Raw genomic sequence first — 9,408 nt, forward strand, 5'->3', positions numbered from 1 at the left:
GGGCCCCGGCATTGACCTTATTGGGGGTGCTGGCAAGGAACGCATGGGCGCAGGCCTGGGCCATGGCATGGATCGTGTGGGCTCTGAAATTGAGCGTATGAGCCTGGTCATGGACCGCATGGGCTCCGTCGAGCGCATGGGCTCTGGCATTGAGCGCATGGGCCCACTGGGCCTCGACCACATGGCCTCCAGCATCGAGCGCATGGGCCAGACCATGGAGCACATTGGATCTGGCATGGGCTTTGGCCTGGAGCGCATGGCCGCACCCATTGATCGTGTAGGCCAGACCATTGAGCGCATGGGCTCTGGTGTGGAGCGTATGGGCCCTGCCATTGAGTGCATGGGCCTGAGCATGGATCGCATGGTGCCCGCAGGCATGGGGGCTGGCCTGGAGCGTATGGGCCCTGTGATGGATCGCATGGCCACCAGCCTGGAGCGCACGGGCGCCAACAACCTGGAGCGCATGGGCCTGGAGCAAATGGGTGCCAACAGTCTTGAGCGCATGGGCCTGGAGCGCATGGGTGCCAACAGCCTGGAGCGGATGGGTCCCGCCATGGGCCCGGCCCTGGGCGCTGGCATTGAGCGCATGGGCCTAGCCATGGGTGGAGGTGGCAGTGCCAGCTTTGACCGTGCCATCGAGATGGAGCGTGGCAACTTGGGAGGAAGCTTCGCAGGTTCCTTCGGTGGAGCTGGAGGCCATGCTCCTGGGGTGGCCAGAAAGGCCTGCCAGATATTTGTGAGAAATCTCCCATTTGATTTTACATGGAAAATGCTAAAGGACAAATTCAACGAATGTGGCCACGTGCTGTATGCGGACATCAAGATGGAGAATGGGAAGTCCAAGGGGTGCGGTGTGGTTAAGTTTGAGTCTCCAGAGGTGGCTGAGAGAGCCTGCCGGATGATGAATGGGATGAAGCTGAGTGGCCGAGAGATTGATGTTCGAATCGATAGAAATGCTTAAGCAGTTGCCTTTTTTAAACATTGATACCAGACCTCTGAATTTGTATTTTTTCTTGTTAACCATTTTAATTTGTTGGCTGGATGAATAAAGATGTTTAAAAAAAAATTCAGTTGCTTTTTGGGGTAATTTGAATTACTTTTTTAATGACTGGGGTTCCATTTGACTGTGTGCATTGAGATTGCAATGTGCGCAATTTTTTTTTGTAGTTGTGGCATCTTGTTGATATCAAATATGACTTTGATAATAAATACCAGTTCCTGAAAAAAAGAAATAAAAACTGAAGAAAAAAAAGGAAAGGAGATGTGGGGCAAAGCTGGGACATATGAACAGACAAAAAGGAGGCACATGTGATCCTCCCAATGGACAGGTTGTTCCAGCTCAGGGCTGCACATCTGCTGCAAACGGGCACTGGTCAGGTGTGCTAGGGTGAGGCAGAGATGGAGGGCGGTGAGACATAAGGTCGGACTAGATGGTCTGGAATCCACACAGGTGAGTCTGCGTCCTGTGGAAATATACAAGCATATCCTCTCCCCCAGGTTAAAAGTTCTTGGCACCAGAGGCAGAAACGGTTGAACTTTCTCAAACTTTAAATAGTCCCTAGGCTCCACCTAGAGAGGACACATTATTGTCTCCAGCTCAATCTAAGAGCAATTTCGCTATGCCTACTGATCGGAAGGAGAATAAATATCATAAACATTTACTCCTGTCACCAATACATAAAATAGGGACAGCTGTTACCCAGGAAGCCAGAGGGGCCGGAGGCTTTGGATCTAGTGATGCAGCATTTTGGATACAAGAAATCCATGCTACTAGACCTACAAAAATTTTTACAAATTCAGGGAAAATAAATTGAAGGTCTATTGGATACAGGAGCAGATGTTTCCTGCATAGCAGGGAAGGATTGGCCCTCTTCATGGCCCATGCACACCAACTCCATTTCCCTAGTAGGACTAAGCAAGGCATCTAATGTAAAAAAGAGTTCTCAGATTTTAACTTGGGCTGATGAAGATCAACATTCAGGAACATTCTGTCCCTTTGTAATTACGACTATCCCCTTTACATTATGGGGAAGAGATATCTTGTCTCAAATGGGAGTTCTATTATTTAGCCCCAGCGGTGTTTGATTTACTCCTGTTACAAAAAATTACAAGAAAATGAGTTTAAATATTCCTCTCCTCATCACGTTCTACAACATACTCTATTTGTAATTAATATACTAAATGTAGATTCTGAGGGAAATTCCCCGATGTATAGACATTGGAACCCTGATCTAACTAAACCTAAAGCCCTCGTCAAATGGAGAGACTTGCTTACAGGAGCCTGGCAGGGACCTAATGTACTTTTAACCTGGGGGAGAGGATATGCTTGTATATTTCCACAGGACGCAGACTCACCTGTGTGGATTCCAGACCGTCTAGTCCGACCTTATGTCTCACCGCCCTCCATCTCTGCCTCACCCTAGCACACCTGACCAGTGCCCGTTTGCAGCAGATGTGCAGCCCTGAGCTGGAACAACCTGTCCATTGGGAGGATCACATGTGCCTCCTTTTTGTCTGTTCATATGTCCCAGCTTTGCCCCACATCTCCTTTCCATTTTTTTTTTTTTTGACTACTTGTTTGCTGGTTCTTTGGCCTTTCTCCTTCTCACCTGAACACAGCCTTTTCTAGAATCTCCCTACCCTACTGTTCCAGGAAGGGCACCTCCCTTTTCTGCCGTGACTAGGGGGTGTCTGGTATATGCCCCATACGTGGAGTTGCCTTGTGCCAAGAGCCTGACATCCTGGGCTGAGAAAGCCCTGTCCCAGGACTACATGCTGACAGGCTGTTCCTCCCTTGTCCTGTATTGGCCCCTCTTGCCCTTGTGTCAAGAGGGACCCTCTTCTCACAGTCCATTTGCAGGCGAGGGGAACCCAAGTCAGGTGCTGGGCGTGGAGGCCACGGGGGCATAGGCTACCAAGGAGACAGAACTGAACCTCTTGCAGGGGGCGCTGTCCCTCCCTCATTTGCACACCTCACATCACCCTGCTTGGCCCCAGAGGATGGCTGGTTAGCCAGAGACAGGTAAGATTCCTCAGGGAAAATACAACATAAGACAGGCACAGTCGCAGAGGGGCCATCAGGAGACAACTTGGGGGTCAACAGAGGTGGGGCACAGACCCTCACCCCCCCAACTTTGCAGAGGCCTGAACCCTCACCCCTTCTGAGGGAGGTCTCCTGCCCCCATGGCTGCTTCGCTTCCCACGCCCAGCTCAGATCGGGACCCAGGTAAAGACAGAGACTGGCTGACAGCAGATGCCCTCTCACTGCAACAGGACTTGTTTCCCATTTCTACCTTGGACCACAGGGAAAGGGGTAGCTGAAGGAAAGGGCTGTGTCAGGATGCTGCCTTCTTCCCTTTCTTCTCCCTCTTTTTTCTAAACACTTCCATGCCTTGTAGTTCTTTTGCTTTCTCTTCTTTTTCTCTCTACTACCCTCCATCTCCGCCTCATCCTCCTCCTCCCCGGTATCTTCCATATCAGCTAACCCAGAGGGCACAGCTGACTCCTCCCCGGACGCCGACACCACCATCAAGCACGGCCCTGATGGACCCTTTGATGCACCCCTTAAACTCACTGACACTTCAGGAAGCCTGTCGCCAATGACGCCACCCGCTGGCCAGATCAACAAGGACAATCAAACCATCGACTTGAGGACAACTGAAATCCCTTGACTGAAGAGGCCAGCAACCTTCTACAGGAACAAGGCTCTTCGTGCACTCCATCCATTATGTTTATAGCTATGCTCGCTGTCATTGCTTGTCAGTCTTCTTCTGAGTCTTAAACAACCCAATCCGAGAGGTGGCTGCTGATTTACATGCGCTATCATTTAAAAAATAAAAAAGGGGGAATTTCCTGGAAGCCGGTCTATCCTTGCTGCTTGACACAGTTGCTGCAGGGAAGAAACATCTGCACAGCATATGTTTCAAGGGACCTGGGGTATATGACATACTGTTCTTAATATGTTTGCTCCCCTTCTTGGCGCTATGTGTTTTAACCAAGGTCACCTCTCCGAGAAAGGTTGTTTCCCCAGGTAGGGATTTTTCCCTGAAGTTAGGGAGGGAATAAAACCCCTTAACTAAGTGCCAGGCGGGTAGTTAATCACTTTAACTACGAACAATCACGCTTAAGCTACGCTACATAATCTTTACTCCCTGGAATGGAGATAAGAAATGCCCTAACCTTTGGAATAGAAATTGATAGGATTAAAAGCAACTGGTATAAATACAGATGTAACAAGACAATAAAAGACAGAACCTGGCTAGAGATCCTGGCTAGAACCTGGCTAGAACCTGGCTAGAGAACCTGGCTAGGCTGCTGATCAACTGAACGCTGTCTCCCTCCACACCTTTGGGAACCCCTGGACCTGCTGGGGTTGGACCCCAACACTTAAACAAAACACAAAAGCACTAGTCATAGAAGAAAAGAATGATGAGCTAAAATTAAAGATTTCTGCTTATCAAGTGGCACCATTATGACAGTAAGAAAGCAAACCACTGAGTGGGACTATTCTTTGGAATACATGTATCCCATTAAAACTGCAGAATAAAGAACTCTTATACTAGCAAGTCATTAAGAATAACAAGAAGATTCTTCACAAAACAGGATATCCTACTGGCCAGTGAACTTTTTAAAAGAAGATAAACATCATTAGCTATCAGAAAAATATCAGTTAAGATAAAACCACAATGAGATCCCATCATAAGCCAATAGCAAAGTGTTGGTAAGGATATGAAACAGCTGGAACTCTCATAGACTGTGTGGTTGGCATACCCGATGACCCAGCAGTTCCTCCCCGGATACACACTCACTAAAGTTATGTTCATGTGCCGCCAACACAGAGTTAGGAAAATGATTCATTTTCAAAATATATAGCTGCAAATGGGCTTGCCCATTTGGGTGGTAGTGCAGAGAAATGTCCAGTGATGAATGGTACAGAATTAGCAGTTGATAAGTCATATTTTTGATAAAAGAGTATACCACTCACAAGACCTACACACTGGGAAATGATAAATTCCAGAATGCATTTGAGGTAGGAGTTACTTCCGTGACAAATGTTACCATTTATTATATTCGGAGGCCCTTGTTACAAGGGCATTCAGGAGATAGCTAGGTGGGAGCCAAAGTGTCATAAGCCTTGAATGAGCTTTCTGTCATTCAACCCATTTCAGAGTATGAGAATCTCTCCTCAGAAGACATCAATCTCACACTTCCAGGTCAATAGAATTTCAGCTCTGGACTTCTAGCAAGTCAAATGGTTCTCAGGCCTTTCTCCACACATTTCCCCAGCATGAACCTAGTAGCTATATGGCCCAGAGACAGAACTCTGTTGGAGACATTTTGGTAAAGACCACATGGACTTTTTTTGTTAACATGGTGAATGTGGATTTTGCTTCTGGCAGAAACTAAACAGGGCCGAAACTATCTCAATGATCCACCAGTGGTAGCCATTCCCCACAGTGGGAGGAAAGAATCAATTACCTTGTTAATACCCACTTTTGATCTTTCTTCGTGATAACTCTTGTAATTGAAACTGAAAAAGGTGTAATTCTTTCCTTGCAGCCTTGGATTTTCTCCTTTGAGGCAAATGCTTACCAAATAGGAATAAATAAATAAAAGTGTAAAGAAGCAACACTGTGGAGAAGCTGAGGAAGGAAGGTCTTGTTGCCAGGCTGTATCTGGGTGGTAAGTTCAAATTGGACATGGCAGAGTTGATTAACAGTGATTATTTAGACAACAGTACTAGGCTGAACTGTAATTCTTGTTTCCAATTGAAACCAGAATTGTCTAGCAATGCCCAGCACCTTTTTAAAGATAGGAATTTTTATGTAGTTTGTTAATCACTATATCCACAGCACCCAGACGTATAGTAGATACCAATAAATATTTGCAAAATGAATGCCATTCTCACTTAGGAGGTCATGCTTACATCAAAATGACCAATAAGTTCTTTTGGCTCATTTATTTAATTCAAGAAACTATGTACTATTCTAAATAGCACCGGCTATGTGCTATTTACAAAAAGTTGTTTAGTTAAAGAGTTGAATAAGCCCTCAAAGAAGGAGCTTACAGCTGGGGTTAGCAAATTTTTTCTGTAATGGTCCAGACAGTAAATGTTTTAGGTTTTGTGGGCCACTGTGGTCTCCATGCAAATACTCAACTTTGCTACTGGAGCACAAAAGCAGTCATAGCAACATATAAACAAATAGGTATGGCTGTTTTCCAATAAAACTTTACTTACAAAACAGGAGGCAGACAATATTTGGTCTGAGAGCTATAATTTGAAAACCTCTGGCTTATATAGTATAGTAAGAAACTCACATATATAAAACCTAATTATAACCCCTTTTACAATCATGACAGAAAGATGAAACACGAAGAATAAAGAATAAACTTCAAAAAAGAAATGGACAAACTGTATGAAGAAAAAAAAATGCATTCCATATCACCCCCCCCCCCGCAAAAAGCTAAATTCCTGAAGCTATTAAGAACTCTGAAAAATAAGTTAATACTAATAAGCCAACAGAAAATGAATAAAGCATATTATTAGACAAGCAAAGAAATACATATGTCTCTTTGATGACATATTGATCAAATGATCAACCTTATTCATAATAGAAGAGATGTCATTTGAAACTACAATGACTCTGCTGGCAGGAAGTGGGGGAACAGTGAGTATGATGAATTGGCACCACCTCTTCGGTGAGAAATTCAGAACATCAATCAAAATTACAATTTCTCCTTGACTCAGCAATTCCACCTCTAGGAATTTTCCTCCTGAAGATAAATACACACTTGCTCATAAGTGAAATGACAAAACATACAAGGTTATCCACAAAAGTATTGTTTGTAAAAGATAGAAATCCCAAGTCCATCATTACAGGACAGGTGAAAGAAATTGTGATACAGGCCAAGAATGGAATACTATGCAACCCTAAAAGAGAAATGAGGCCTTACTTGAGGTACAAATATGAAGGGTTCTCTAAAATATTTAATGAAAGATAAAGGTACAGAACTGTATATGTAGCTTGCTAAATTTGTGAAAAAGGAGAGGATGATAGATGGATAGATGTTATGTATTAACATATATGTGTGTGTTCTTATACAAACTAAAATATCTCTAGAAGGATACAAAGAAACTAAGAACATTGGTTTCTTAAGGGCTGTGGAAATGGGTGGCTGATGGACAATGGTAGTGGAAGGCAGGCTTTTCACTGTATACCTTACCTTCTGAATTCTAAATCTATTCAAAATGATAAACTATATTAAAATAAATAATGAAACAATGCAGAATGAAATAAATGTTAAATAAAGGAGTAGCATGACACACAAGCATAATAAAGTGAAGTTTAATTGGAGAGGATGAAGGGTTCTTCTGGGTCCAGCCTGTGGTCATGGATAGAATACAAAGGAAGATGTGAACGAAATCAGAAGCCAGACTCTGTCCCTGGTCTGCCTTGCAAATACTCACTAACTCTACTTGGCCTAAAGTGTCTGTAATGATTGGCAGCTATAAAACCATCCAATAAATTTCTCCAACTCATCATCAAGGAAATAATGGACAACCTGGTCAAATGCCTTGCCAAAATAATCACCATGCCTCATGTTAATATTTTGGAAAGAATTTTCACACACAAAAAAATATATTTAAGCAATGCTCATTGATTCAATGGGCATTTACTGAGTACTTACTGCTAGGGCATGTTTAAGTTGTTAGGAAGGCAATGAAGGTCAAGACACATAATTCTCAACCTCAAAGAATTTGCATTCTAGTGGGAAAGGGACCAGACAATAAACAAAATCATTGCATTATAATTTTATAGATGAACCATTGTCTTGACAACAATAAGATGACATTTTATGGCTATTACCTGGTTAGCTGCTTTAGACCAGGAGTTTAGGAATTGCATTTCTGAAAAGTTGACCATCCACATTAAGCCCCAAATGATGAGGCTCTCTGTCTATGGAATTTCTTTAATCAACTAGTCTAATGAATAATCGAAAGAAAAAATACTAATTTGGCTGAATTGAACAACTTATGTTAAGAATGAGTTATCACCCCCACCCCCACCCCAATTACTCACAAATGGCATTTTGAATTACTTCAGATCCAAGCCAAGCTAATTAATCAACTGTTATTTTTATCCTCTCCTTTTGAAAACTGGAATACTAGCCCCTCTCCAGGATTCTGGAAGCTCTCCCACACTCCATGATTTCTCAAAGATTACCAACTACAACTAGTTCTTTGATCAGGGTCATGAAATAGGACTTTTGATGTAAGCTCTTATAAGGCCCAAGTGCCCTACTACAGATTTCTCTTGGACTTTAATTATTTTTTACCTCCTTCTACTATAGTCCGTGTTTGAACATTCTCCTTCATGAAGAGAGAAAAAGAGAGAGAGAGAGAGAGAGAGAGAGAGAGAGAGAGAGAGAGAGAGAGAGAAGGAAAGCAAAAGCAAAGGTGGGAGACACTGCCTTTTCTCTTTTACTTGTTAAACTGTACATTAACTGTCTCAAGCAGGCCTGCCCCTGCTTTGTGCTGCAAATGAAGCTTGAAAAATCCTTTTGCCTATTCTGAACAAACATATCCCTATTTCATACATGTTGATAGTCTAAGAAATAAGATTTCATTTGTTTTTTTAATGAGTCTTATTTATTTAGCTTTTATCTTTTGAGGCAAATTTGCTATCTCTTCAACTCCAATAATTTGCATAAACAGTTCATTGTCAGATCACTATTATAATCACACACACACACACACACACACACACACACACACCAAACCTATTTCAAAAAAATAAAATTCATCAATAAGAAAAGCCAATATATCTGTAGTTCTAGTCACTCCAGTAGCCTGGTATGACTTTTCCCTAATTACAACGAAATGCCTGGTGGGCACAATATGCCTCCAGAAATATTTTTATTCTTTTTTTTGACCATGGGTTTTGTTAGTCGAAACAAAGCACTGTGATCTTTCTGTTTCTCTCTGTAGCTTTCTTTTTTTCTGGTTTGATATTTTATTAAGATAAAAGATGAACAGACCTTCCTTCATTCCTTCTTCTTACAGAGGTTCTCAAGAAGTACCCAAAAAAGATAACATATATTGCCTTAGGGAAGTGACCCAGCCTCAAGCATTTGCACCCTTTCTTGCTGGCTCAGTCTGGGTCATTGCAGATGGCTGCCTGAGTACAGAAAAGGTATAAAAAACTCACATGAAAACAGGCTTTTTAAAATCTAGCTAAAATTCACTGAAGGGACCATCTGAACAGACCAGCAGAAAAGATAAGGCTAACTTTTTCTCATAATATCTCAGTTAGAAGAGAGAATTTAAGCAGAAAGAACAGGGCGACCTATTCCACCTCAGAGAATTTATCCCCCAAAGCCAGCTGTGGATGTACAGAATAGACCAAA

General features: G+C 42.8%; 1 pseudogene; it reads left to right on the forward strand.

Annotated features, from left to right (window-relative positions):
* LOC102431937 overlaps positions 1-1,228 on the forward strand; it is a 2,657-nt pseudogene extending 1,429 nt beyond the window's left edge.
* Positions 1,229-9,408: the final 8,180 nt, after the last annotated feature.

The sequence above is a fragment of the Myotis lucifugus genome, unplaced genomic scaffold (assembly GCF_000147115.1).
Source record: "Myotis lucifugus unplaced genomic scaffold, Myoluc2.0 scaffold_366, whole genome shotgun sequence".
Classification (NCBI taxonomy): domain Eukaryota; kingdom Metazoa; phylum Chordata; class Mammalia; order Chiroptera; family Vespertilionidae; genus Myotis; species Myotis lucifugus.